The sequence below is a fragment of the Aedes aegypti genome, chromosome 2, assembly GCF_002204515.2.
Source record: "Aedes aegypti strain LVP_AGWG chromosome 2, AaegL5.0 Primary Assembly, whole genome shotgun sequence".
Classification (NCBI taxonomy): Eukaryota; Metazoa; Arthropoda; class Insecta; order Diptera; family Culicidae; genus Aedes; species Aedes aegypti.
The window spans coordinates 51,110,535-51,137,249 of NC_035108.1; the positions used below are offsets into that span (position 1 = coordinate 51,110,535).

The 26,715-nt window shown below is 41.2% G+C and overlaps 1 protein-coding gene across 1 annotated transcript in view; it reads right to left on the minus strand.

Annotated features, from left to right (window-relative positions):
* The window catches only part of LOC5563894, a 569,696-nt gene that overhangs the window by 446,384 nt on the left and 96,597 nt on the right, over nt 1-26,715 (minus strand). The window lies entirely within an intron of this gene.

A 26,715-nucleotide genomic window follows, 5' to 3' on the forward strand; every position in this document is an offset into this window, starting at 1 on the left:
CCAGTGGTCTACCAATACTGAGCTCAACGCCTTGGCAGAAATGCTTGGGAAAGCATGAAGTTGAACCCATTTGCTAAAAAGATCCAAGGTAACAAGGATGTATTGCTTACCGCTGGTTGAGCGCGGGAGCGGCCCAATGAAGTCAAGGGCAATTATTTGCCAGGGACGACTGGCCTCCCGCATATCACCCATAAGCGGCGTAGTGGAAGAGTTAGGTGGTTTGATTTGCTTACATTCGGTACATTTCCGGACGTATTCTCGGACATCTCGATACAGATTTGGCCAGAAAAATCTTTGGCGGATTTTTCCAACTGTCTTATCCACTCCAATATGGAGCATATGGTCATGATTCGACTTTATAATGTCCTTGCGTGTCTCCGGACTGGGAAAAATTTTCCAATCAAATCGATGATCAGCGAGATCATCATTGAAAGCGTATTTTAAAAGTTGCCCGTTGTGTATACGAAAATCTGGGTATTCTTCAGGAGATTCCTCGACCTGTTTTCTAAGTGAATTGTACCACTCAGAATCGGATTTCTTGGATATGACCATCACACTTCTCGATAGGGCGTCCGGGACCACATTGTCTCTACCTCGGCGATGGACGATGGTCATATCGTAGTTCTGAAGAGCCAAGCTCCACCGACTGAGACGCGATGACGTTCTCCATTTTGATCTCATTATAAACGTTAGTGCCGAGGAATCCGTTATGAGGACAAAATGACTGCCCTCTAGATATCCTCTAAAATGCTCTATGGAGAGAAGAGCTGCTAGGCCTTCTTTCTCCGTGGCGTGATACGATCGTTCTGGAGTAGTGAGCTTTTTGGAGAAATACTCTACCACTCGCTCTTGCCCATCCACCTTTTGCGTTAGGACGCCAGCAATAGCATAATCACTAGCATCAGTGTGTACCATGAACTCGTGATCAAAATTAGGGCTAGTCAAGATTGGTGAGGTAATCAATTTTTCTTTTATAATCTGGAAAGCTTCCTCGGCTTCAGGAGTCCATTTCAGAGTCTTCGACTTTGTTTTAAGAAGCTCTGAAAGAGCAGCGGTAGTCCGACTATAATCGGCGATGAATCTCCGATAATAGTTGGACATACCTAAAAACCGACGGAGTTTAGTTATGGTCGTTGGCCGTTCGTACTCGACTATAGGCCTTATCTTCTCGGGATTGACCCGCAGTCCTTGGGAAGACAGGATATAGCCGAGAAACGGTATTTCTTCCAGACAAAAGTGGGACTTCTCCAACTTAATTGATAAGTTGGCCTCGCGTAGGCGTCTGGCAACCTCTTCGAGCAACCGTACGTGTTCTTCGAATGTCTCTGTCACTATGACGATATCGTCTAAGTAGACAAAGACATACGGTTCCAGTGCACCCTGACCTAATACCCGGTTCATCAACCTGGCCAACGTAGCCGGGCTGTTGACTAAACCAAATGGTAGGCGGGTGAACTGGAACATCCCCTTTCCCTGCACACTGAACGAACAATATTTGCGTGATTCTCGCGCCAGAGGGATCTGCAGGAACGCCTCTGAAAGGTCGATGGTTGATAAGTAACGCGCTCGTGGAAGGCGACTGAGTATTCGTCCAGGGTGAGGAAGGGGATAAGCGTCACGTACGGTTCGCTCGTTGAGTTTGCGAGCGTCCAGACAGAGACGAATTGCCCCGGATTGTTTGCGTACAGGGACAATGTTAAGGGACCAGTCCGAATTTGATTCCTCTATGATTCCTCGGTCAAGTAACCTTTCTAGCTCAACGAACAAACCTTCTTGGATTTTCGGAGCGATGGGATATGGGTATAATCGTACGGGCTTAGAGTTCTTGAATTCGTCCATGAGTATGATTTTATGCTCACACCAGTGAGTAGTGTCCAATGATTCTCCTGTAGCAACCTTGAAGATCTTCTTGGTCTGTTCCAAGATTTCTCGTTGCTCAGCGGTCAGACATTCTCTGGGTGATTCTAGAGTCGGTATGGACTCTGTAGAAAGAGAGGTAATGGAAGCAATTGCGGGGTAGATTCCGAAGATTCGCCAAAAATCCATGCCACAGATACATTCTTTGGTCAACTCAGGTGCAACTAAGGTCGACAAGACCCTCGTTTTTCCGTTGAATGTATACGGCACCAGGACTTCTCCAATAACTTGCAATTGAGATCCATCCGCTGTTAGTAGTTCGACAGGGTCAGCAGGCTCTCGGATTTGAATTCGTCGGAATTTGTCGAATAAAGACTGGTTTATGAAAGTCAAATTGCTTCCACAATCAAGGAGAGCAGTGACTTGCACATCAAATATTTTAATGTTGACGTGTGGCCGATCGTCTTGAAAATAATTGAGAGTGATTTTATGTATTTGAGATGGAGTCGTTTCACCCACTGTATCATCCGTGCAAGTTTCGTAAAAACGGCCCAGCTCGGACAACCAGTTTAGAAATTCGGCTTCATCTTGCGCTTGCGGAAGTTCCAGCGACTTTAGGACTTCCTTATCTGGTTTTTTAGACAGAACGGGCAGTTTTTGCGGGTAAAGCCTTTGAATGCACAGGCGTGGCAGAACACTCTACATGGAATCGTACAATCTGAAAGATCGTGCTCTTCACCGCAATTGAAACATTGGCCCTCTTCAGGCGGAGAGTAATTTGAAACCATTTTCAAAAGAGCGCTGGGCTGACTTGATCCTGGTTGTGGTTCTTTTGAAGAGGCAGATGTTTTCATTTCCCTTCCATCTGATTTCGGCTCAACCTTTTGGTTTTGGTTGACGGGCTTGGAAAACATACCTTTTGCGCTGTTAGCATTAGGTTTAGAAGCTTTCGGAGGAAAGTTTGTCATTTTTCCCGGTTGAGCAGGCTGACTCCGTGAGTAGAACGTTTTAGAACCGGTAGTCCCGCTGTTTCCTGTGCTAATGGCACAGGTTTCCCTTTTGGATGGTCCAAAAACCTTTGAAAATGCCGAGAAGTCAGTAGCATCCAGCTCTTTGCCGATGTTTATAAGATCCTTCAAGGAACGGATACTTTTCCCCACTAGAGCTTTACGGCAATCATACCGCATGTTCGTTTTGAGAACTTCGACCTTCTCATTCTCTGGCATAGTCTGATTCATGGCCTGAAAGAGTTTCTCAACCTGCAAAAAATATTGCTGGAATGATTCTCCTTTTTGTTGTCGGGTTTGATAAATTTTCGTGCGCAGTACGGAATCCAGATCTGGGTGTCTGAATTCATTCTTGAGTTCATGAACCAGATGCTCCCACCCGAGAAGAGAATTTCGATTTCGACATGAAGTGTACCAGCTAAGCGCTGCACCCTCAAATAAATGAATCGCCGAATCGAACAACTCATCGGCTGAGGCATGTTCAGAAATGGCCAACTGCTGCACATGTGAGAGAAAATCGTTCAGTCCCAACCCTTGATCGTTTCCGGAGTATCTTTTTATTTTCCACTGGGAAACCGGCGTAACTTTACGATGCTGAGCTACAGGGTACGGTACATATTGAATGTTTGGGGCTGTACGAGTTTGCTCGGTTTGATTCGCCGCATTCCCTCCTTCGGACGTAGTGAACGATAAATCGTCAATCCTCCGACGGAAAGAATTATTCATGGCTTCTCCATCCACCAAGGTAGACTCTGGAAAACCAGCACTTCGCTTTTGGGGTTGTTCAGGTCTTGCTGAAGGCCTCGTACCACTCTCGAAGTCGGCCCAATTTACTCGAGGCGCAGCAGGAGCTGCCTGTGGTACTTCAGGAGGTTCAATAAACGGATTCGTACTATTGAGCTTTGGGAATGGGGAAGAGGAGGAGGTTTTACTCATCTCTTCTCTGAGTCCACTGATTTGAGCGGACAAAGCCTTAAATAGACTACCAATATCGGTCATGGCTTGATTGAAACGTTCATCGGTCACGTATTTTACTGACTCCGATTGTTTGGGAATCGTACCTGTCGATTGATTAGTTCTTTGAACGGAGGCCGGAGATTCGGCAGGCCCGCCAATAGCTTCATCCATTAGCCCCGTTTCATTATCAGTATCTTGATCGGATTCTGCGAAAAATACATCTTCCGACCAGAAGTGTTCAGAAAAAAGGTTCAGAACACTTCGAAAAGCTTCTGCCGCTTGAGCTCTGAGCTCACCAATTGAATGATTTTTTATGACCGCGAGTCTATGGCCTAAATGTAATAACCGGGCTTTGAAAACGGTTTTTGCTTGCGAAGAAGTGATTTGATTGAGTTTACGTTCGATTCCTTTGAAAATGTTGTCACACGCCTCAAGATCTATCTCGGGGTCTTGATCATAGTGTATAATGAATTCATGACCTTCTCGTTCATCCTTGAGGATCTGTTTCAATCTTCTACGACGCCTACACCGCGAATCGTCATCCGCAATAAAAACGTTGCGGAGGAAAAGTTCATAATCAAGTTCTCCCGATTCTAGATGATCTACCCTCATTCCGCGATACAGGACGCTAAAGTCTGGGCCAGAAACGGAAACGCGCGGCGACATTGTGACGGTTGACGCAACAGATGGATGAGGGTGTGATAGATAGCAAAAAGTCAAATTTAATAGACGGAACGATATTTTTTTAAGCTCTAGCCGGTGCAAAAGTGTTTGAGAGGTCGATCAACAAGAGTCTAATAGTGAAAGTGACTAATTGGTTTGACTGCTTGTGTTGCTTTACAAAAGACGAATCCTGCGTACAAGCTTCACCAGTGTGCATCGAGAATAACCTATATGTTTCCGCTCCTAAAGCGACCAGAGTGGATTTTAAAGAAATGCTAATTCTTGAAAACTCCCCCAACGCTAGTGAGAAAAAATATTCCTGACAGAATATTTTTTCCTCCTAGGAACCACTGATGGTTTTTTTTATCGTTGGGCGCCAGTGAAACTGCTTTTGACCCCGGGAGATAACTGCACCGTCCCAGACGGGGACGTACCTGAACCCCAAGCTGCTGGTACTAGCCAACGGCAGCTTCCGGAGTGGGCACCAAAGGCCTCTTTTGTCTCCCGGGTCCCAGGGCGTTGTTGGATGGGGAAGTTTTCGGTGGGGAGGTCCTAGCGAAAATATTAAAATTTACCTTCAAATACTTGTATTCAATCCAGGAGGGGCGTCAAAAAATCGGGGTGGTGACGGTGTCGTCGTTACGGTTTCGGCCCGCTGGATTACGGGCGCCGCATGGGGACGCGTCACCGAATCAATTGAAGAGCGATCCCTGACGCAGGACCATAGGGAATGGAAGTCGTAGGTGTCCCCGGAGGTACCTGAAGAGCCGTCGATGCCACGGTGTTCCACAGCGGCTGTCGGACGGGGCCAATGATACCGCAGGAGGGTGGCCGACGACACCGGTGGCGTTTGGTGATGCTTGCCTTACTATTCGTCGGATGTTTGCAGCAAGATGGCCGGCGCCAATCCGTGGGCTTCGGTCCCGCTGGCAATGGATCCCGATGGAGTGCTAAGGACGTCCGGAGGGCGGACGTGAGTATCTCGGTAGCGGTGTTCTGAGTTACGAGAGATTTGCTTTGTAGCGCCAACTGGGCGCCCTCTTCGGATGGGTCGTACTCGGTGTACTGGATATTGGGGCACCGGGTATCGCCAACGATGGTAGCCCGCAACTGGCACGTGGTCGGTAATTGGCCAGATTATTGATCGGCCGCAACTACCGTTTCACGCAATCGCTGGTTTCCGACGCACCAGGGTGTTGAGTTGCACGCTCGGGTCACTACCCAGTAATATATCTTCGGTGCGTAGGCCACACTTCTTCTTCCAAGGCACGTTATATAATTTTTGCTTCGAGCTGGCACACTTCTGTAGTCTAGAGCAATCTGTCACTGACTGATCCCGAACTCTCGTTTTCACTTAACTCCCAGCCCCATCATATGATGCTCTCCCGGTGCCTTGTCTTCGGGTCGGGTATTTCCGCCCCCATCGCCACCCACTTCAGTTGGCTGGCTGAATTCACCACCCGCTTTGGACGCACAGGTGCCATTAGATCGACACACTCAATGCCCGCTCATTTGAACTGACCGTTAAGCTACCTTTACATTTCCTTCCCTACATCCCCACTGGCGTGCAAAGTTACCGTTCGGTAACACTCGTCACCAGAGGCGCGTCTACGTATGAAACCATGGGTAGGAAAAACGGGCAAAAGTTTTGTGCAGAGTGTCCCTTCTGCCTTGAGCCGTTTTGTGACCACGTCGTCCACCAAAGTCGCCGACGATCCTTCGTCTAGGAATGCAACAGTATCGTACTGACGCTTGCCGACGTAGAGCGTCACCGGCATCATCCGGAAAATCGCCGTGTAGTCCGATTTCGCTTTCTGCAGCTGCACTGATTCTTCTACCCGGCGCAGCAGAGGCTGGTGAGCTGCCTGACAATTCCGCATCACACAGCGGATTTTTGAAGCATACCGACTTCCATTGTGCTTGTTTAGGCAGACTCCACAGAGTTTCTACCTCTCGACTTCTCGTAGCCGCTTTACGATGTTCAATTGCCTGAATTCCTCGTAGTTCTGAATCAGATGATCGGCACGCTTGCAAATCCAGCAAGGCTGGCTAGTAGGTTCGCTTCGCTTCGGTTCGAATTCCTTCTCCTTCCCAGGCCGCACCCGGTCGTTCATCGACAATGTGGTGCATTTCGCCACTTCGGAGACGACGGAGACTACGTCGGTCGTGGAATTTGTGAACATCCTCAGCGGACTGTCCACTCTGCCCTGCTAGTGCCGTCGTCATGTGAATCAACATGCTTTAATGGCTGTTTGGGCACGTCAGGAGTTAATCATCAATATTAACCTCCTTTTCCCGAGCAGCCTAGATAGCCGCGTAGTGTCGGTAGCGGTTGTTTCAACTGGCTAAGAATTAACACTACGGACTGCCTGTTCCGGTGGTAAAAGTCCACCTCACAGGTGACCCCTAATTTATGGTGTGATGCGTACCGTGCCTAAGAATGAATGGTTAGGGGGGTCTAAATAAAACCTAACCGCAAACGGAGCCTGTGGGGTACCAGGGCGCCCTCCACAGTATTGAGTCCTTCCTGTGCTACCCGGAGCAATGGTGCAGGTGACCTTATGTTTCTCCGAGATAATCGGCTGCCCTTCTTCAGTCTCTATCTTGAGGCTTAATAAGGGTGGGATTATGAATATGTTGACATTTAATTTAAATTATCACCTATATGGATTCGCATTATGCGTTTTACACAGTGTATTCTGTGCTCTTTCGCCTTTGGTGACTTTAAATAGATACCGATCTGGTTTTTTCGTTGCTGGTCTTTTTCGTGCTGAGATTGCAAAAAGCTTAATCCTGCCTAGTTTGGGTAGTGGCTACGGTTAGGTTAGCTCAGATCAATCTTCAGCATAAAAGAACAGCAACGATCAATCTTTGCAGACTCATGCAAAATGGTGCAGTCCAAGTGGCGCTAGTTCAAGAACCCTACTTTCGTAGAGGAATCTTCTATCTAGGTAACCTTGTGGACCCAGTTTTTGTTACTTTCAGCAAACTTGAAATGGCAAACTCGCGCTCCATGCCCCGCGCATGCGTGCTCGTAAATAAAGCAATCGTTGCTACACTCATTTCTGAGTTGACGACCAGAGATGTATGTGCTGTCACAATTGATGTTTCTGTTGGTGACCTCAACAGGAAATACGTCTACTGTTCGGTATATTTACCACATGATGAATCATCCCCAACGGATGACTTCAAACGAGTTGTCGTACACTGCGTAACAAAAGGCCTTCCGCTGATTGTGGCCAGTGATGCCAATGCTCATCACATCATCTGGGGCAGCTCAGATATCAATTTGAGAGGCTCCAGTCTGATGGAATACTTAAGTAGTACAGACCTTGGATTACTTAACATAGGCTTATCGCCCAACCTTCATGGTTTCTAATAGAGAAGAAGTGTTAGACATAACGCTCAGCTCGAATAGAATCAGTCACGAGTTGACGAATTGGCATGTATCAGATGAGGAATCATTATCTGATCATCGCTACATCTTCTTTGAACATTCGAATGTAACTGCGCAGACTTTGCGTTTTAGGAATCCCCGGTCAACAAACTGGGAACTCTACATTGAATTGGTTGCGACCAAATTTCATGTATTTTCTCCGTCCATTGAAAATCCAAGTGATCTAGATGATGCCGTTGATACTACAACATCCTACATTATGGAAGCTTTTGAAGAAGCATGTCCTCTGCGGTCTGTAAAGACTACAAGAGGGACCCCATGGTGGAATTCCGATCTGACTAGACTCAGGAAACAATGTAGAAGGAGTTGGAACAGACGCCGTTCAGCTGGATCAGAGTCGTTCAAGTCAGCTCGCAAGGCTTACAAGAAGGGTCTTCGTTCTGCTGAACGATCCGGCCGGAAAAACCTTTGTACAAATGTTTCCAGTTTGAGTGAAGTCAGTCGGTTGAACAAAATTCTTGCAAAATCTAAGGATTTCCAAGTGAACGAAATTCGCTTACCTAATGGTGACTTTACTTCTTCCGATGAAGAAGTTTTAGAATGTTTATTCAATACACACTTCCCCGGATGTGTGGACATAGCATCTACGGATGAACCAAATGTCTTTTCATGTAGTTACGAGTCTCTGGCCTCGGCTCGCAGTATCGTAACTACTGAATCGATTCAATGGGCACTTAATAGTTTTACTCCTTTCAAATCTCCAGGAGCGGATGGGATGTATCCTGTTCTGCTCCAAAAGGGATTTGAGTCTATCAAACATGTTTTGAAAAAGCTACTTGTAAGCAGTTTTGCTACCGGGTACATTCCCAAATCCTGGCGTGATATTACTGTAAAGTTTATCCCAAAAGGAGGACGTGCGTCGTATGAGGAAGCGAAGAGTTTTAGACCAATCAGTCATACCTCTTTTCTTCTGAAATGTCTGGAACGCATTATCGATCATCACATCCGTGATGTTTATTTGGCAAACATGCCTCTTCATGTGAATCAACATGCTTATCAATCTGGAAAGTCCACTGTGACTCTTTTACACAAAGTTGTATACGATATCGAGAAAGCATTTGCTCAGAAGCAATCGTGCTTGGGTGTTTTCTTGGATATTGAGGGTGCCTTTGATAACGTGTCTTTCGATGCCATATTGGAAGCCGCACGAAACCATGGGCTACCTACAATGATTACCAATTGGATTCATCAAATGCTCAAAAACCGACATCTCTTCTCGACATTGCGTCAAGCAGCGATTCGGAAATTGAGTGTTTGCGGATGCCCCCAAGGGGGAGTCTTGTCACCACTTTTGTGGAATCTCGTAGCAGATACGCTATTGAGGCAACTCAATAATTGCGGTTTTCCAACTTATGGATTTGCCGACGACTATCTAGCTCTGATAGTTGATATGTGCATAAGCACCCTATTCGACCTGATGCAAAGTTCTCTTCAGGTAGTCGAGAGTTGGTGTCGCCAATATGGCCTTTCGGTTAACCCGAATAAAACATCTATTGTTCTTTTTACGGAAAGACGAAACCGCGATGGAATTCGACCTTTACGTCTTTTTGGCACTGAGATTAATGTGACTGATCAAGTAAAGTATGTCGGAGTCATTGTAGATTCCAAACTTTTATGGACAGCTCACATTGATTTCAGTGTCAAAAAAGCTTGTATGGCCTTCGGTCAATGCCGGCGAACCTTTGGTAAAACTTGGGGCCTCAAACCCAAATATATCAAATGGATTTACACAACAGTTGTTCGACCAATATTGGCATATGGATGTCTTGTGTCGTGGCAAAAGAGAACAATCCAATCAAAATTGGGCCATCTCCAAAGGATGTGCTTGATGGCGATGTCTGGTGCGTTCTCTACAACTCCCACAGCAGCGCTCGAGGCCCTTTTCGACGTTGCGCCACTACACATATATCTTAAACAAGAAGCACTTTCTTGCTCTTACCGTTTATGGGTACTGGATCTACTGGAGAAAAATCCAGTGAATCGTAGATCTACACACACTTCGTTGTTTCCACTTTTGGTGAATTGGGACAAAATTGTCTTTGCTCCAAGTGATCTCACAATTGCTTGTAACTTTCCTTACAGGACATTTACCACACAATTCCCTTCACGGGAAGAGTGGACGTCTGGCTATTTGGAAAGAAGTATATCAAACAATATAGTATGTTACACTGATGGCTCCCTTCTTGAAGGTAGAGCTGGTGCAGGAGTATATTCTCGTGAGCTAAGGCTGAATCAGTTTTACTCACTTGGTAGAAACTGCACCGTTTTTCAGGCGGAAATATTTGCTCTTATGTGTGGAGTGCAATCAGCACTTCAACAGCGCGTAATGGGTAAAGTCATATACTTCTGTTCAGATAGTCAGGCTGCTATAAAAGCTCTCGCTTCGGCCAACTCAAGGTCGAAGCTTGTTATCGCATGTCGAACTCAAATTGAGGAACTGAATTCAGTCAACTCTGTAAACCTTGTATGGGTACCTGGCCATTCTTCCATCGCTGGAAATGAATTGGCTGATGAGCTTGCTCGCGATGGAGCATCGCATGACTTCATTGGCCCTGAGCCGGCTATTCCAATTTCGAAGTGCTGAGTGAAGCTTCAGATAAACTCTTGGGCGGCAACTCAGCACAAGCAATATTGGAATAGTTTGGAGTCGTGTCGTCAAACAAAATTGTATGTTACTGAGCCATCTCCAAAGGTGGCGAAGTATTTAACAAATCTGTCAAAGCAGAATTGCAGTCTCTTGGTCAGAGCGTTGAAAGGCCACTGCCGACTCAACTATCACATGGCAAATATTCAGCGTGCTGACTCATTTGTGTGTGATAGTTGTGACTCCGATTATGGAACTTCGTATCACCTGATATGTAACTGTCCAGTTTTTGTGCAAATGCGATTCCAATTACTTGGTAAACGCTTATTAAGTGAAACTGAATACAGAAGCCTGAATCTTCAGGACATCCTGTTATTCTTAACCCGCTGTGGTAATGAGCTATAGGCTCTCTTTACGCTCATGCGTTTTGCAGTGCCCTTTTTAGGGCGCTGTTCGAACCCATTGTGGTATGGAGCTACATGCTCTCATTTCGCTTATGCGATCTTCCCTCTTCAAGGGACCCCACTCCTATTTCCTCCCATCTTTCCCTTCCCTTTCCTCTCCCATCGGGTAGATGATGAAATAGGCTCAAATATGGCGATGGCACAAATCTCCCAACTGGTGGGGAACGTGCCTTTGGAGCCGGCCTTCTGATACCTGATACCAGATGATCGGCACGCTTGCAAATCCAGCAAGGCTGGCTAGTAGGTTCGCTTCGCTTCGGTTCGAATTCCTTCTCCTTCCCAGGCCGCACCCGGTCGTTCATCGACAATGTGGTGCATTTCGCCACTTCGGAGACGACGGAGACTACGTGGAATTTGTGAACATCCTCAGCGGACTGTCCACTCTGCCCTGCTAGTGCCGTCGTCTAACTCCTGCACCAGCATCGGGTTATTTAGGTGGTCGTTGAGTCCTGTGGCTTCCAAATGATCGCACAGTTGCTTCACCGTGATACCAAAATTTATGAACGTCTGAAAGCCGATCAGCTCTCGGCGCTGAAGCGCTCATAACCTTCGTCAGCAGCGTCTTTAGCAGCTTCTTGGGCTTCCCGAACAGGCAACGAAGGTCCCGAATAACATCCGGAACTGAATCAGACAGAATTAATCGGCAGTCATGTAGCCGCTTCAGATTCTCCTAATTCGTTAATACATACGCCGTTGTGATGTGTTCGAAGCTGCTGATGAATAGCGGCCAAACTTCCGCTTCTCCGCGAATTTTTGGAAACTGCTGCGACACCGCTTTCCGAGCGGCCAGCTACTCTCTCGTGATTCGGGCGACGGCTCGCTCCGACCTTTCACCAACTTCGCTACTTCTCGAGCTTCGACCAACGCTTCGTCCCGGCTTTGTGGCAATGACGGCTGGTTTTCACTCGATCCTCCGACGAATCGCTGCTTTCGTCTTGATTCCATCTCGGTGTCGACCATTTCCCGCACATTCTTCATCAGCTTCGGCTTCTCAACTTTCTTCAATTTTCGATCGAAGGATCCCCCTTTGGATACGCTCCACGAAAATCGACAACCGACGGCATTTTGGGAACTTCCTCCTGCTCGTCCAACCACTCGTACACTTTCTGCTTCGAATTGCCTGCCGAAGCTTCTCCAACACCGCCATCTTGGTCCTTCAACGTGTTGACCCTACTAACGCTACTTGAGAAAATCCCTCTCCGCAGCCAGTTGAGCATCTAACATCACTTGTTCGTGCTGCAACTGCTTATCCTCCATCTTGCGTTGAACCTGGAGTTCCAGCTCACACATCTCCCGTTCTTGTTACAGCAGCCCTTCCTTCCACGCCTTCTACCGAGCGAGTAACTTCTTCCGCGCTGTCATCTGCTTCGCAACGGCCTTCTTCTTGGCTAGTTGCTCCTATTCCAACCGCTTCTCAATTGAATCAACGTCGGAACCAACTCCCTGATCGGACCCTCCATCGCTTTTTTTGACGGACTTCTTACTCCTATTGATGTTTATGAAGAATTACGAAAGTATGAAGTTGTCACCACAGACAAACAGACGTCACACTCTCACCGATGTCCATCGACCACCTTTTTAACGGCTGATTCAAATAAATGGTAGGTGGCCAATCCACCACCCGCAGCGCTCGCATAGTTTTTGTTCGCGTTTGACGTTTACACACTACCGCCATCTGTTGGTCCATCGGCCAAACACACCGATTTTAGCATTGGGCGTACATGTCATCGTGACTATGATTTTGATCAGGATTTGTTCTAAGTATTACGTCTGTTTGTCTGTGTTGTCACGATATCGTACATTAGGCCATCCCAAGCCCTTATTCATACTGTCGCATTTTACCCAACATCCTCCTACCTACAACTTCAAAGTCTGTAACGACACAGACAAAAAACAACTACATATAGAACGTCCGAATCCGAAGTTGTAAATATCGGCCAAAAGGAAAACTTTTGCCGACCGCATCGGCTTCTCGTGTGTTCGTTCGGTGTCCCCACAGTTGAGTTGGGCAGTCGAGTGAATGTGACACTTTGTGGGTGACAAGTGATATTCCACCTCGGCCACAATGTACTCTGCTTAGCTTGCAGTAAGAGCTGTCACTACTGTAAGTCGCTTGTTCGCTCGTTTTTCCTACTTTGAATGTTCATTTGGGTGGCCCATGTTTATATGAGAGAAATCAAACCATAAAAATCTTGAGTTACACCCCTCAGAAGCCACTATAAGAATTTGAGCGGTTTCCTTAAAATCTAAGCTAACTTTATTATTATTACTAAACTGAAAGAACTGGTTTGTTGCAGTCTCGTCTGTATTGATTGGAGAATCTTCATCGACTACAACGTTATCTATGGTCGTAAATGTATTTGGAACATTTTTCCTATATATTTGGTAATTTTTTTCTCATTCAGACTTCAAGCTAGTGTAGCCCTTTTTAGAGTTGACGCTTATTTCGCTCAAATTTGCATAGTAACTTCTGGGGACCCATAAAAACAAATTTAGGGATTATGTCTTAAGATTTTTGAATATTCATCATTATAGGCCAACCTAATGGCCAACCATGACGGCGGTGGCGGCGACGCAAGTGGCGACAGGACGAAAAGTTCCCGGTTGTAGTGCTGATAAAAGCGATATACACGGAACAGAAAGTTTCCGCTCAATGAGAATCGTTACCGCAGCAGCCAGAGATCCCATTCCCATTTTGTACTCGTTTCGGGGTGTGAACGGAAGAAATTGTACAATGAGAGTGGACATGAATGCTGCAGATGTGGAAACTACACCGGATGAGCAAGTTGGAGGACATTTAATTTTGTTTTTTCAACTGCATCGGGGGAAGTTTTATGTGAACACAGGTAATGAAGTCCGGGGAAGGTGACATGTGCAGTCAATGGAAGTCTACTCAGAACTATAGCCGTATCTACGAAAAGATATTCTGATCTTTCATCTTTCATTTCTGACGAACAAAACATATTTTTCCTTACACAATCAACCAAACTCTTTAAATATATCAATAAATATCGGTTTTCAACAGTTTCTACTTCTTGATCATTTCGGTATTGTGAGTTCACCACCACGTTATTATGAGATAAACACCACCTTGGGATACAAAATCATATCCCTCAGTATAGTTTTGCTGAATGTCTGTGCTTGATGAATATGCTTTTTTGGTCTGCGATAGATTGATGCGACAGCTTTAACTCTCTAGGTCCTAGGATCATCAATTGGATGCCGTGGCCGATCCGACGATTCCGGTTGGAGGTAGGTAGGTTCCCTTTTGTCGTGACTCCTGACGACTGAAGCCGGTGATTTGTTACGGACTACGCATACTAGTTCGTATGCTATTCGAGCAAATGACGAGTTTGGTTCTACGAATTATATCTAAGCTATCTCGCAACCTACTCGGCCTCCGACGTCCACCTAAGGGAGTGTCCACATGATCATTTATTTCGGATTTCCGAACTCTCCCTCCACGTGGTTATTTGTCCTCATAGATGACCACGTAGTTTTGAGAAAATATCTGACGAAGAAGGTGCTTCCCATGCCGTTGTTTCGACATTAGTCACTTCAGTGTCGAAGTAAGTCCTGCAATTCTGAGTTAAGGATGACTATAGGTTTGCGGGCGCCCCTACGATTAACTACCAGTACTACATTACGATCGGTCCAATCCCCGGCTGTGGATCTAGCGTGATACTCCGGTCACGCCCAATGGTCTACTTTATATTCTCTCTCCAACAGAATGTCATCTTTACCACGCGTAATCGGTTTTTTAAGCTCAAATGAAGTGTGGTCCATAAGGCCCCGTATGACCATTAGAGTGATGCAAATTGTTAAATTTTAGCTCCCCTATGCATAAACGATTTTTTTTATGGAAAATAGCATCCTCACAAAGTTTGAAGTGATTCGGAAGAAATTTGACTGTGCACAGGCCATTGAAGTTTATATGGAGATTACTATGGAATATGCTAATTTTTAGTGTTCAGCCCTCTATCTCTTCGTCATAAAGTTTTATGGAAAAATGAACAAATTCTTCTATTGTGAAATCGTCCCAGCTACAACTTTGCCGAAGACCACTTTTTAATTGAACGCCAGGATAAATTGTTATTCATCATTATAAAGTTGGTCTGCATGTAGCATGCTTCACCAACTGTTCGGCAGGCAACAGTGGTGCTCCTGGCGGGAAGAATAGATCAAAATAATCTAGGCTACTATGTTCTACAGCAAAAGAGCAGTGTTAGCCCTCCCTAGAAAAGTTCAAGCCCCCTAGAAAATTTACACTCATGTTAAGTTTTCACTTTGCTTAAGGGATTTTTTTTATCGAATGGCTCAAGCCCCCTCTAGATTTGATTTCAAGTTACGCTAATGATTTTCAGTACTTGTTATAAACTTTCATTCGGTTGGTTAGCTATAAAGGATAGAACAAAAGTAAAAAAGCATAAAATCATCCCGAGCAAAGCTTGATATCATATTGAAAACTAATTATGATGTTGTGATATCGTAGATTTTGATAACTCATTTAAAAACTGATTGATTTTGATAACTCATTTCGTCGTCATTTTGGTCGTTTTAACGGTTAAAATATCAAAACTAAAAGCAGAAAAATGTTCCCATGAAATCAAATTGAGAACTATTTTTGCTGTCAGTGAAAGCAAATTGAAAACTGTTTCTGCTATCATGAACAGCAAATTGAAAACTCACTGAGATATACATGTTTTCTTTTGATAAAGAAACGAGTCTGCGTCAAGGCAATTGCTTTATTTTTATTTTCTCATATTGTTTATAGAGTAAGGTGGGGCAAAAGTTCGACCTTAGTGGTATAATCAAAGTTTCCAGGAAAACAACAGCAGTTAAAACAAAAGAAATACCATACAGTCAACCTTTAACATATTGGCTATGATTCTGCTGCACAAACTTGTGTTAAAATATTTACCCTTTTTAGTTATAACAGTTTCAAAATTGATTGTCTTAATCGATCTTTTACCCCACCGGTGGGGCAAGAGTTCGAAACTAGTGTGGGGCAAAAGTTCGCTGGCTAAAACACAAAATATCGATCCTTTAATGACAGACATACTTTACACCAGCCGTAAACTTAAGTTTGCCGAGAAATACACACTAAATTTTCATCAAAATATTACCCAAAACCGGGTTAATTGTAATATACTCAAAAATAGCAGTTTTTCGCAAAACTTAGTGAAAATGTAAAATTTTGGTGACAGTTTTCACACGATCAGACAAATTTAATAAAATTTGAAGATAATATGTGGATTTTAGACAATTTGCAAATTTTTCGTGATTTTATACTTGGGTCGAACTTTTGCCCCACTATGGGCCCAAAATTGTTTTCAAGCATTTATGCAAAAACTAATACACCTCAAAACAACCTTATGATAGGCCTAGAAACGCCCTTACATAAAATATTGAAAAAGATTTTATCTTCAATTGGTTCCATGCAACGAAAGTTTGACCAAAAATTACAATATTCACGTCGAAAAACAACAAATAGCCATAACTTTTCCAAATTGCAATCGATTTTTATGATATTTTGAGCGAAAATCTCTTACTTGAACAGCATTTGAACCACCATGACATTTATAAGATTTGTTTAGAATTGAGCTAGAAATCTTAAAAAGAAACTTTTACCCCACTCGAACTTTTGCCCCACTTTACTTTACGTGTAGCACGAATACATTCATAATTTATTAACAATATGACTTTAACAAAAATTTAAAATGATTGCAGAACGAAAACAAACTACCGTTTTGTCTCAAATTCCGAACAGACTCATATTCTGAACACTCGGTTTTTGTATGACGATTAGGTTGAAATGTTTCGCTGAAATATGTCACCAAATAATAAGGAAATGGCAGTCAATTGCAATTCAATTTGAAAGTTTCTAATATATTTTTTACCGCGGGAGTAGTGATGATTCTCTAGTTTGAGATCAGTAGAACAAGCTCAGCTAAATTTATTTGCGAAATTATTCATTTGAATATGATTTATTCGTGTTGTTCGGAATTTGAATCAAGGTGTTCGGAATATAAGACAGAATAGGCACAGTGTTCGGCATTTGAATCAAAATGTTGTTCCATACTTTTACGTTAAATCAATACTAAAACTAATTAAACCAACATTATTATTGGTACACCCAACAGCTAACAGTTAGGCTTTGCGAAGAAATTAAAATTTACACAAATATCATCCAATTCATGCCAACCATATGCATTTGAAGTCACTGTTGGCCTTAAGTGTTCGGAATATGAGTCAAAACGGTATGATATCGAACTTGATGCTGAAAACAAGATATGTTTTCGATTTGCTTTCTTTTTTATGTTGGACTTTGCTCGGGATGTCATTACAATGATAATTCACATCACAACTGCAAGCATTTCATCAGAAATTTGCCCTTCTTTCCCAAATTGGCTCTTCTTTCGAGTTATCGTTGGAAAACCAGTCATCATTTTTTTTTTTTCATATGAAATAGCTAATTATTTTGAAAGCAGGGTATCATTAAGGTGAAACAGTTTCGAATCAACTTCTAAGATTGCACTAAAACATCAAAGGCACAAATCTCGCGAAGAAAGCATTTAACAACAGTGTCCTTTTTTATTGGCTTTGTGCGCTAGCAGAAAGCTTAAAATAAGAAGATCAGAAACGTTTGCCAACTATTTCTCCAGTTAAGTGCCTTTGCAAACGTGAGTAGGGGCACAAGTCGGCCATTGTGCCGGCCATCTTTGGATTCCGAGATGTTTCACCTTAACCCTCTAATACCTAAATTTTTATTTTCGATTTAAGTATTATTTTTCGTTATCTAAAATCGTTCTAAACACGTTTTGGGCATTTATTTATTTTTATTCGTAAATTTTTAAATTTTGGTTTTTGATTTTTATAATTTTTATTTTTGAACATCCCTAGCTTTTTTTATTTTTTCTTGAAGCCTTTTCTAGTTGTTGATTTTTGGCAATAATAAAAATTTAAATTGTTACAGTATTTTTAAAAATATTAAATTTTTAATTTTTTTTCGGAGCTTATTTTATTTTCCGTGTAACTAACGGAAAAATAGGTTTGAAATGATTTCAATACCACCAGGCTCTTCGTTTGTGATAGGTTAATCGTATAAAAATATAAAAGGTACGATTTTTTATATTACACGTTAAATGAAGCCCAGGCATTTGTAGGTTATATAAGAATGCAATTTTTCAAACAATTTCTAAAAATACAAAAAAGTTTCAAAAGTCATAAAAAAACTTTTTTTATATGCGTGTTATGAGTCAAGGTATAAGCCAAAAATAAAATCATTTTGATTTCCGAGCTACAGTAAAATACACAAAATTCCAAAGTGTACCCCGTCTAAAGGCGGGGTTGGGTATTAGAGGGTTAAAGCTTTCATTGAAGTTATTCCTGCTATCATTTTAATCAGAAGTTCTCCCTTTTTCTATCTTTTTGTGTTAAAACATGAACATGTGTCATCTCTTATGAAACTGTTTTTATGCCATCATAGTATGTCTATTGTCTTGAGTCAAATACTGCAGTGGTTATTTTTGTGGTTATCTTAACGAAATTCAGCTGAATGATCCTACAAACAATCGAAAGATTTTACTGTAGTGGCCACCGTGTTTTTGACGTATTACCGTTTCTACGAGATAGTCTCCGTTTGGCATGAAGTCGTTTGGCATAAGACCGTTTTGGCATAAGGTCATTTGGCATAAATTATTTTCACATAATGAGTGATTTGAAATGGGAATATTCAAACAACACAATGCATAATCAGCGGCTTTTTATGCACCTTTGAGAATTGACGCACGGATTGTTTTCCTTGAATATCGGCATTTTGCGAAACTTTTAACCGAGTTTGACACGACTAGAGTGTCCATCCTGTGACATTAACGTCCCCACTGGGACAGAGCCTGCTTCTCAGCTTAGCAAAGATGGAAATCTAGTGATCATGACAAAATCCATGATGCCTCGCTTTGTTCTTTATCCTGCGATCATAGCAACAACGATTAACTCTTTGTCGTCAAGTTATCACAACAAATTACGCTCCGCGAACAATGCATCGTGTTGCACGTGTGCTAGCGATTTACTGTTCGCGAAAAAAAGCTGAGCTTAGTGCTCTTATGAGCACTTCCACAGTTATTAACTGACAGCTTTCTATGACAAAGTTGCATTTTTCGCATTCGTATATCGAGTGACAGGTACGATTATACTCTATGCCCAGGGAAGTCAAAAAATTTCCATTACAAAAAGATCCTGGACCGACCGGGAATTGAACCCAGACACCTTCAGCATGGCTTTGCAGCCGCGGACTCTAATCACTCGGTTAAGGAAGGCCCCGGGATTTGAGAAAATTCAGGATTTCCCGTATCCCGGGATTTTATATTGGAAATCCCGAAAATCCCGGGATTCCCGGGATGAATAAAAAAATTATTGAAAACCAATGCATTTTAGTACTAAACAATACCTTTTTTTTGCTAAAATCAATCTTTATTCAATAATGGGAACAATAAACAGGTAATGGAATATTTGATTGTGGTCAATAACGTCCACAGTTATCAATAAAAGTAATACTGAAGCTATCTGGAATTTACAGCATAATATATAAAGAATTAATATTTGGATAAGAAAGTTATTGGGATTTTTTTTTAATTCCGTACGGGTTTGATCCGAAAGGTCTCAGATTTTCATGAAACTTTTTCCACAGGCAGGGCTCATCAACATATGCATAAAAAAAAAATTGAGAAAAATTCAGGGTCGCCTATTTTCCCGGAAAACTCAGTTGGAATTTTTCCCCTGACACTACTTACTTTAAAAAATCATAACTCAAGAACGAAGCATCATAGAAACAAAGTTTTTTTTATGAAAATGAAAGCAAATTTTCTCAGGAATAAAAAAAATATTAACTGGAAACATTTTTCCACAAAATTTTCCACCGTTAAGAAAATTCGTAAAGAAAAGCCGGAAAAACTATGTTCCAATTAGTGAAAACCTTCAAAAATATAGTTTTGAGAAGGTAATTTCATAAGCTTTAATCGCTGAAATTTTTGAAATGTATTTTTTTTTTCGTTTTTGAGTTATGGCCAATTTTGTGGAAGATGACCATGTAAGCCTTTTCTTTGAAAACCCATATTTCAATCGAAGCATCGGAAAAACAAAGTTTTTTATCAAAGCAATTGCAAATTTTCTAAAACATTTGAAAAAAATTTAATGGGATTGGTTTTAATGAAGTATAAGTCGGAATGGATGATATTTTTCATAAAAAATTACACCGCTAAGAAAAACTGAAAAAAAAACTGTTTCTGTCTCAATTTTTCATTACACTGAAAAGGGATTCTTTCTTTTCTATGGAACAAATAAGATTATTATTTTTTTTATTTTTATTTTATTTATTCAATTATTTAGTATATAACTTACATTTTCATCTTAATACTATCTATTTGTTCAACCGGGAAGATTGTCTTTGGTTGCTAACACCAGAAGATTTTCGTTTCTTTGTATTATTAAGAACAAAGCATGCTGTATTTTCTTGGTTTTCATGTGCATCTAGAATTCACTAGCAAAAATGCTTCGTTCGTCTTTTGGTATGAATGAATAATATTTTTTTGTTCCAGGAATTGGAACAAGGTTAGAAAATCTTTCCTGAAGAAATTTTTCAGCCTCTGAATAGTCATTTTTAGTTGCATAGATGAATTCCCATCTTTTTTAAATTGGTCTTTCGCCTTTTGTGACACAGCCCAGTCGAAAAATTGTTTGGCGTTATTAATTTCTGCTGACTTTCTAATACTAGCATCTCTAGCTATTCGCTTAATGTTGCCACCGATACCATCACAAGGACCTTTGCCATGTGAGGTTGGGAACAAGCGCCATTCTGCTTTAATTTTAAAATCATTTTCATGGTTGCATACATTTTTGAAATTTCACAGATTCCTGCAAAAAATTTTCCGATCATTTCTCCAAACGTAATTCTAAGAATTTATAAGGTTTAGTCACCGCATGGCTTTATTATTATTGGCTTTTTTGGTAAATACTTAGAGTGAAAGGGAGTAACGAAAGTAATAAAATGACAAGATGGATAGTATCGCAAGCGAGTGACAAGAAAAATGAATAGAAGTTGAACATTTGTTTGAACAGAGAGCCATTGGTATTTGTGAACAACAATAACAAAAACAATTGAAAAGAAATTAATACCTCACAGTGAACCTTCAACATGTTGCCTACAATATTGCTAAACTTGTGTCAAAATATTGCCCCACCGGTAATGCAAAAGTTCGTTGACCGAAACACAAAATTTCGACAATTTTACAACAGAGATACTTTATACCAGCCATAAACTTAGGTGAACAGATGAATACACATTCAATTTTCAATCACAAATTTTCCAAACCAGCACAGTTAAAAATAATGAAGATTACATGTCATGTAAACTTCATTTGTGCGATGTAAAAATGACGTCATGTAAATTTAAGTTTGAAATCATGTAAATATGTGTTATATGTCACGTAATCAATCAGGATCCTGCTGGATTCCATGACATATAATGGAAGTTTACACGATATATCATGTAAATATCCATGATATACCACGCTCCAATTATGTGCATTATATGTCTCAGAAATTTACACGTTTCGTTCGAACTGTGTGGGTTAATTGTAATATACCCAAAAATAGTAGTGTTTCGCAATACTAAGTGAAAATGTTAAATTTTGATTTTTTTTTGCACAATCAGGGAAATATGGCTTAAATTGAAGATAATATGTGGATTGATGTGGATTTGCCCCACATTGTAATATTTTGCGCAACTCAAAAAACAACAAATAGCCATAACTTTTCCAAATCTCAATTGATTCTTTCGATATTTGTAGTGAAAATTTCTTTCTTGAATAGCATCGGAACGTTTAGTTTTGAATTGAGCTACAAATCAAAAAGAAACTCTTGCCCCACTCGATCTTTTGCCCTTCTTAATTCAAAAATAAACTTTTGAAAGTTCAAATCGTCGTCATTGAGAACATTTCAATTAATTTAATTCAGCATTAGCTGTGAGAGTTCACTGTACCTTTATTATTCTTAAGACCTATATTTGGAAGTTTTTTAAATTTAAAATTACTTACGAGGATCACTACGAGGACTGCCAACATTTCATCCAAAGTAGTATAAGTGCCGATATAATACCTGACTAATTGCTTGCACACTCGTTAATGTTATACATGGAATTACGTAATTGATGTTTCAAAATTCCAACGTATTTGCGTAACAAACTGGGTTTCAAATTATGAAAAATGTACAAAACTGTTTTCCCTGAAAAACACCTTTCCGACAAACTACTTGAGCATCAATCAGATCGTAGATCTAAAATTAAAAAAAACCCTTCCAAACTTTAGATCTCCATGCCATAAGTTACCAATTTGAAAGAAATTATGTTTCTATTTCCGATGAGATCAATACAGTTCCATTTCAATCCCATTCCCATGGTTAAGGCAAAACCAATCCCTTCGGACCATCTTCACCGGTACCATTCTTCTATTGTAACCCATTGAACATGACAATCAAAAATAAACATTCTGATTCTCGAAGCGAACCGACAACCCAATAATGTATTCCATTGATATTTCATCGAGATGAGCAGTTCATAAAGCAGCCCCCAACAAATCCGCCCAAATTGGAAAGGATATTGTGGGCATCCTCTTACTCTAACAACTCGAAGGAAGCACAGTAAAGCACATGGTTTCTAATCAGATATACGCGCGCTCAAACCCAATTCCATTTCATTGGAGAAGGGATCTCTCGTCCTCCTCCTCGCAAATAATGCGAAGCGTAGCGAAAATCTCTAAATAGCGGAGGAGGAGAAGAATATGCTACGCTAGGGTGGTGCAAAATACAAAAAAAGTTTGAAAATATAATCGCCCATGCTAAAGTTTTATCAATATTAGTAGTATTATTTTAGTTTCTCTTATATAAATTTTCGGTGGTAGGTAAAAGACGAAAAGTCGACAGAAAAAATGTCGAAAATTTTCAACCTTTCGTACTTTATTTTTTGTTCTTTTACCTTTAGTCTTTTCGTCTTTATATCATAGATTCAAATTTGCATGTAAATCTTAAACTTATTTGTGCCAACCTTCAGATCCTCACCAAAATGGCTGAAAATTGATCAAACTCCATTTTTATCATAAAGATTGCAAAAAATATGGGAAATAGGTTTTTCAAACTTTTTTTGCAATTTGAACCATCCTAGGCACAGTTGTTTGAACCCGCATGGGCTCCCGAATGCGACCGATGATGACGACACCAACGACATCTTCTAGAGAGCGAGCGAGTGATTCAGAAGTGTATTTCGAACAGCACCAAGGAATGGCACCGATCCGAAAGGATAAGACGACAACGACGATGACGACATATACGTTCCTAACTATGGAAAACGATTTCCAACCGGATCGGAGTTTGGCCAAGAGCAAAAAGGAGCATCAGATTCAATCCTCTTTGAGCAGTTGTGATTCATTTTCGCTCGTTTAATAGAACCCTTATAATCGTTATCTGCCCATCTACTCACAATATGCCTGGGAGGCAACAGCAGCAGCATCTCGTGAGGCGAAAGATATGGGAACAGGGTTGGTTCGGCCCACCATACATTTCTTTATAAGTATCATTTTAAACATGATGTTCATTTCTTATATCTGTGTTCTGTGTTGTTGCCTAATTTTGTAAAACTAAATTAAGCTTCTATTAACATTTTGTCAACAACATATTACATTTAATTTTCCGTAGCAGTTCAGAATTTTTACAGGAGAGTTGATATCACCTGCTTATAAGAGAATAAAATGCTTGCAACTGACTAAACATAAATATGTAACGCATTAATCGTAGCAATAAAATATTGCTACGTTTATTATCTAAAATAAATAATTATGTTATTCGACATTTTGTTCCCTTGTTTCATAATTGGGTATTCTATGTAGCTATACCAGACAGGGAGCATGATTATCATTTACTAGATGGGTATTATTATTAAGCAGGCGATCGTTAACTGAAAAATGAGCATTGTTGGAGATTTTGCCAGGGGAATTCCGGAAAAAACGTTACCGTTCATCTGCCTTGTACGAGCCTCGACGATTCGTTTGCGCAAACGGCAAACCTAACCTACAATTTTTTTGGTATCTTCCTTCGCATGACATACGTCCTAAGTGTGAAAAGATCCTTCGCAAATCATGCATTTAGTATCCATGCGGCAATGTTTGGTATCATGACAAGGGCGCTGACTGGGGTTCTGGAAATTTCCTCCAGGTTTCTGGAAAAGTTCCCATGTCACACGAACATCGAACATAAGTTTTGCTTATTCTAAAGCTTTGAAGGGTAAGGTAGGCCTAGTGGTTAGAGTCCACGGCTAAAAGCAAAGTCATGCTGAAGGTGTCTAGGTTCGATTCCCGGTCGGTCCAGGATATTTTCGTAAAGGAAATTTCCTTGACTTCCCTGGGCATTGAGTATCATCGTACCTGCCACACGATATACTAATGCGAAAAAGGCTACTTTTGCAAAGAAAGCTCTCAGGACTGTGGAAGTGCATTGAACACTAAGCTGAGGAGCAGGCTCTGAACCAGTGGAGACGTAATCCCAAGAAGAAGAAGGATAAGAAGAAAGCTTTGAAATAATTGATCTAACTTTTATTAAAGTGAACTAAAGAAGTGATAGTCATTCTGTTAGGTGAAAGTACTAGTGGACCCAACCCTGTTCAACCCTGCAGCACGTGCGTGCGTGACGATGTTTGTAGCCAGTTATATCTTTTATGTAGGTATGTCGATGGTAATAAAGATGGGTCCATACGACGATGGCTCTTATTCCGTTCCATTCTCTTCGACGCTTCTTTCGCCTTCCACAGCTGCTCCAATGCAATAATCTACCGAAGAAAAACGGTTAAGCCTTTCCAATAGGAGTTGAGGAGTGTTTTTCCTTTGCCGCCGTGCCTTCGATGCTATTGTTTTTCTCTGCCGGGTGTTAGTGAGAAATAGAGGGAGAAAGCGAGTAACTATGAGGCAAAAGCTTGAAGCCTCATCATCATCGATTGGATAACTGAGTTTCCCAGAACGGCTCAAACGGGTCCGTACGCCTATGAGGAACAAAACGTTCTTCAGGAAAATCCCGGATCGTTTAAGATACGTGGAAAAGCAATATTCTTCACGGACGTAGAGTTATTATTCAGTCTCCTGGGCCGACTGGAGAGGGTTACCCGCCTTGAGGAGGCACAGCACACAATCGATTAATTTTTCATGTGCATACATACTTCAAAGTGGCAGCAGTATCCTGGCAGCTGGGCCGTGCTCGGAAGGTAAGGGCTCCGAAGGATTTCCGATGACGTTGAACAGTGGGATTTATTGATATTTAGTCTCATGTTGTCAGCATAAATGATTGCTTTTGTTTCGTAAGAATTTACTCAATTTCGACGAAGACGTTTTCTTGTTTAAGGTACGAAAGCTGGCATATTGAATAACTGCTGCATCAACAAACATACAAAAAGAGACCTTGCTTAGCCTTGTGATGACTTCCACGGCTACAAAGCAAACTCGGAAGGCTGACCGGGTGTTATGATTATTGTTAGTTAACTGTTTTTTTTTTTTAATTTCTTTATTATTATCATTTTAAACAATACATTAATTTCGGGGACGGACCTGGTGTAGTGGTTAGAACACACGCCGAAGACCTGGGATCGAATCCCATCCCCGAGATAGTCACTAAAAATTCAGTGACGACTTCATTCGGAAGGGAAGTAAAGCCGTTGGTCCCGAGATGAACTAGCCCAGGGCTAAAAATCTCGTTAATAAAGATAGAAAAAAAAACATTAATTTCTTATATCTAGGTGTTATGTGTTATTAGACAACACAATCATCCTAATTTGGTAAAACACATTTAAGATTTTATTAACATTTTGTTAACAACATATTACATTTCATTTGCCGTAGCAGTTCAGATTTTTTACAGGTGAGTTGATTTCACCTGCTTATAAGAGAAAAAAAACGCTTTGTATAGAGTAAAGTGGGGCAAAAGTTCGAGTGGGGTAAGAGTTTCTTTTTAAGATTTCTAGCTCAATTCAAAACAAATCTTATAAATGTCATGGTGGTTCGAATGCTATTCAAGTAAGAGACTTTTACTCAAAATATCATAAAAATCGATTGAGATTTGGAAAAGTTATGGCTATTTGTTGTTTTTCGACGTGAATATTGTAATTTTTGGTCAAACTTTCGTTGCATGGAATCAATTGAAGATAAAATCTTTTTCAATATTTCATGTAAGGGCGTTTCTAGGTCTATCATTAGGTTGCTTTGAGGTGTATTAGTTTTTGCATAAATGCTTGAAAACAATTTTTGGCCCATAGTGGGGCAAAAGTTCGAATCAGCGGGGCAAAAGTTCGACCCATATATAAAATCACAGTAAAATTTGCAAATTGCCTAAAATCCACATATTATCTTTAAATTTAATTAAATTTGTCTGATCGTGTGAAAACTGTCACCAAAATTTTACATTTCCACTTAGTTTTGCGAAAAACTTCTATTTTGGAGTATATTACAATTAACCCGGTTTCGGGCAATTTTTTGATGAAAATTTAGTGTGTATTTTTCGGCAAACTTAAGTTTACGGCTGGTGTAAAGCATGCCTGTCATTAAAGGATCGATATTTTGTGTTTTATCCAGCGAACTTTTGCCCCACACTAGATTCGAACTCTTGCCCCACCGGTGGGGCAAAAGTTCGAATAAGACA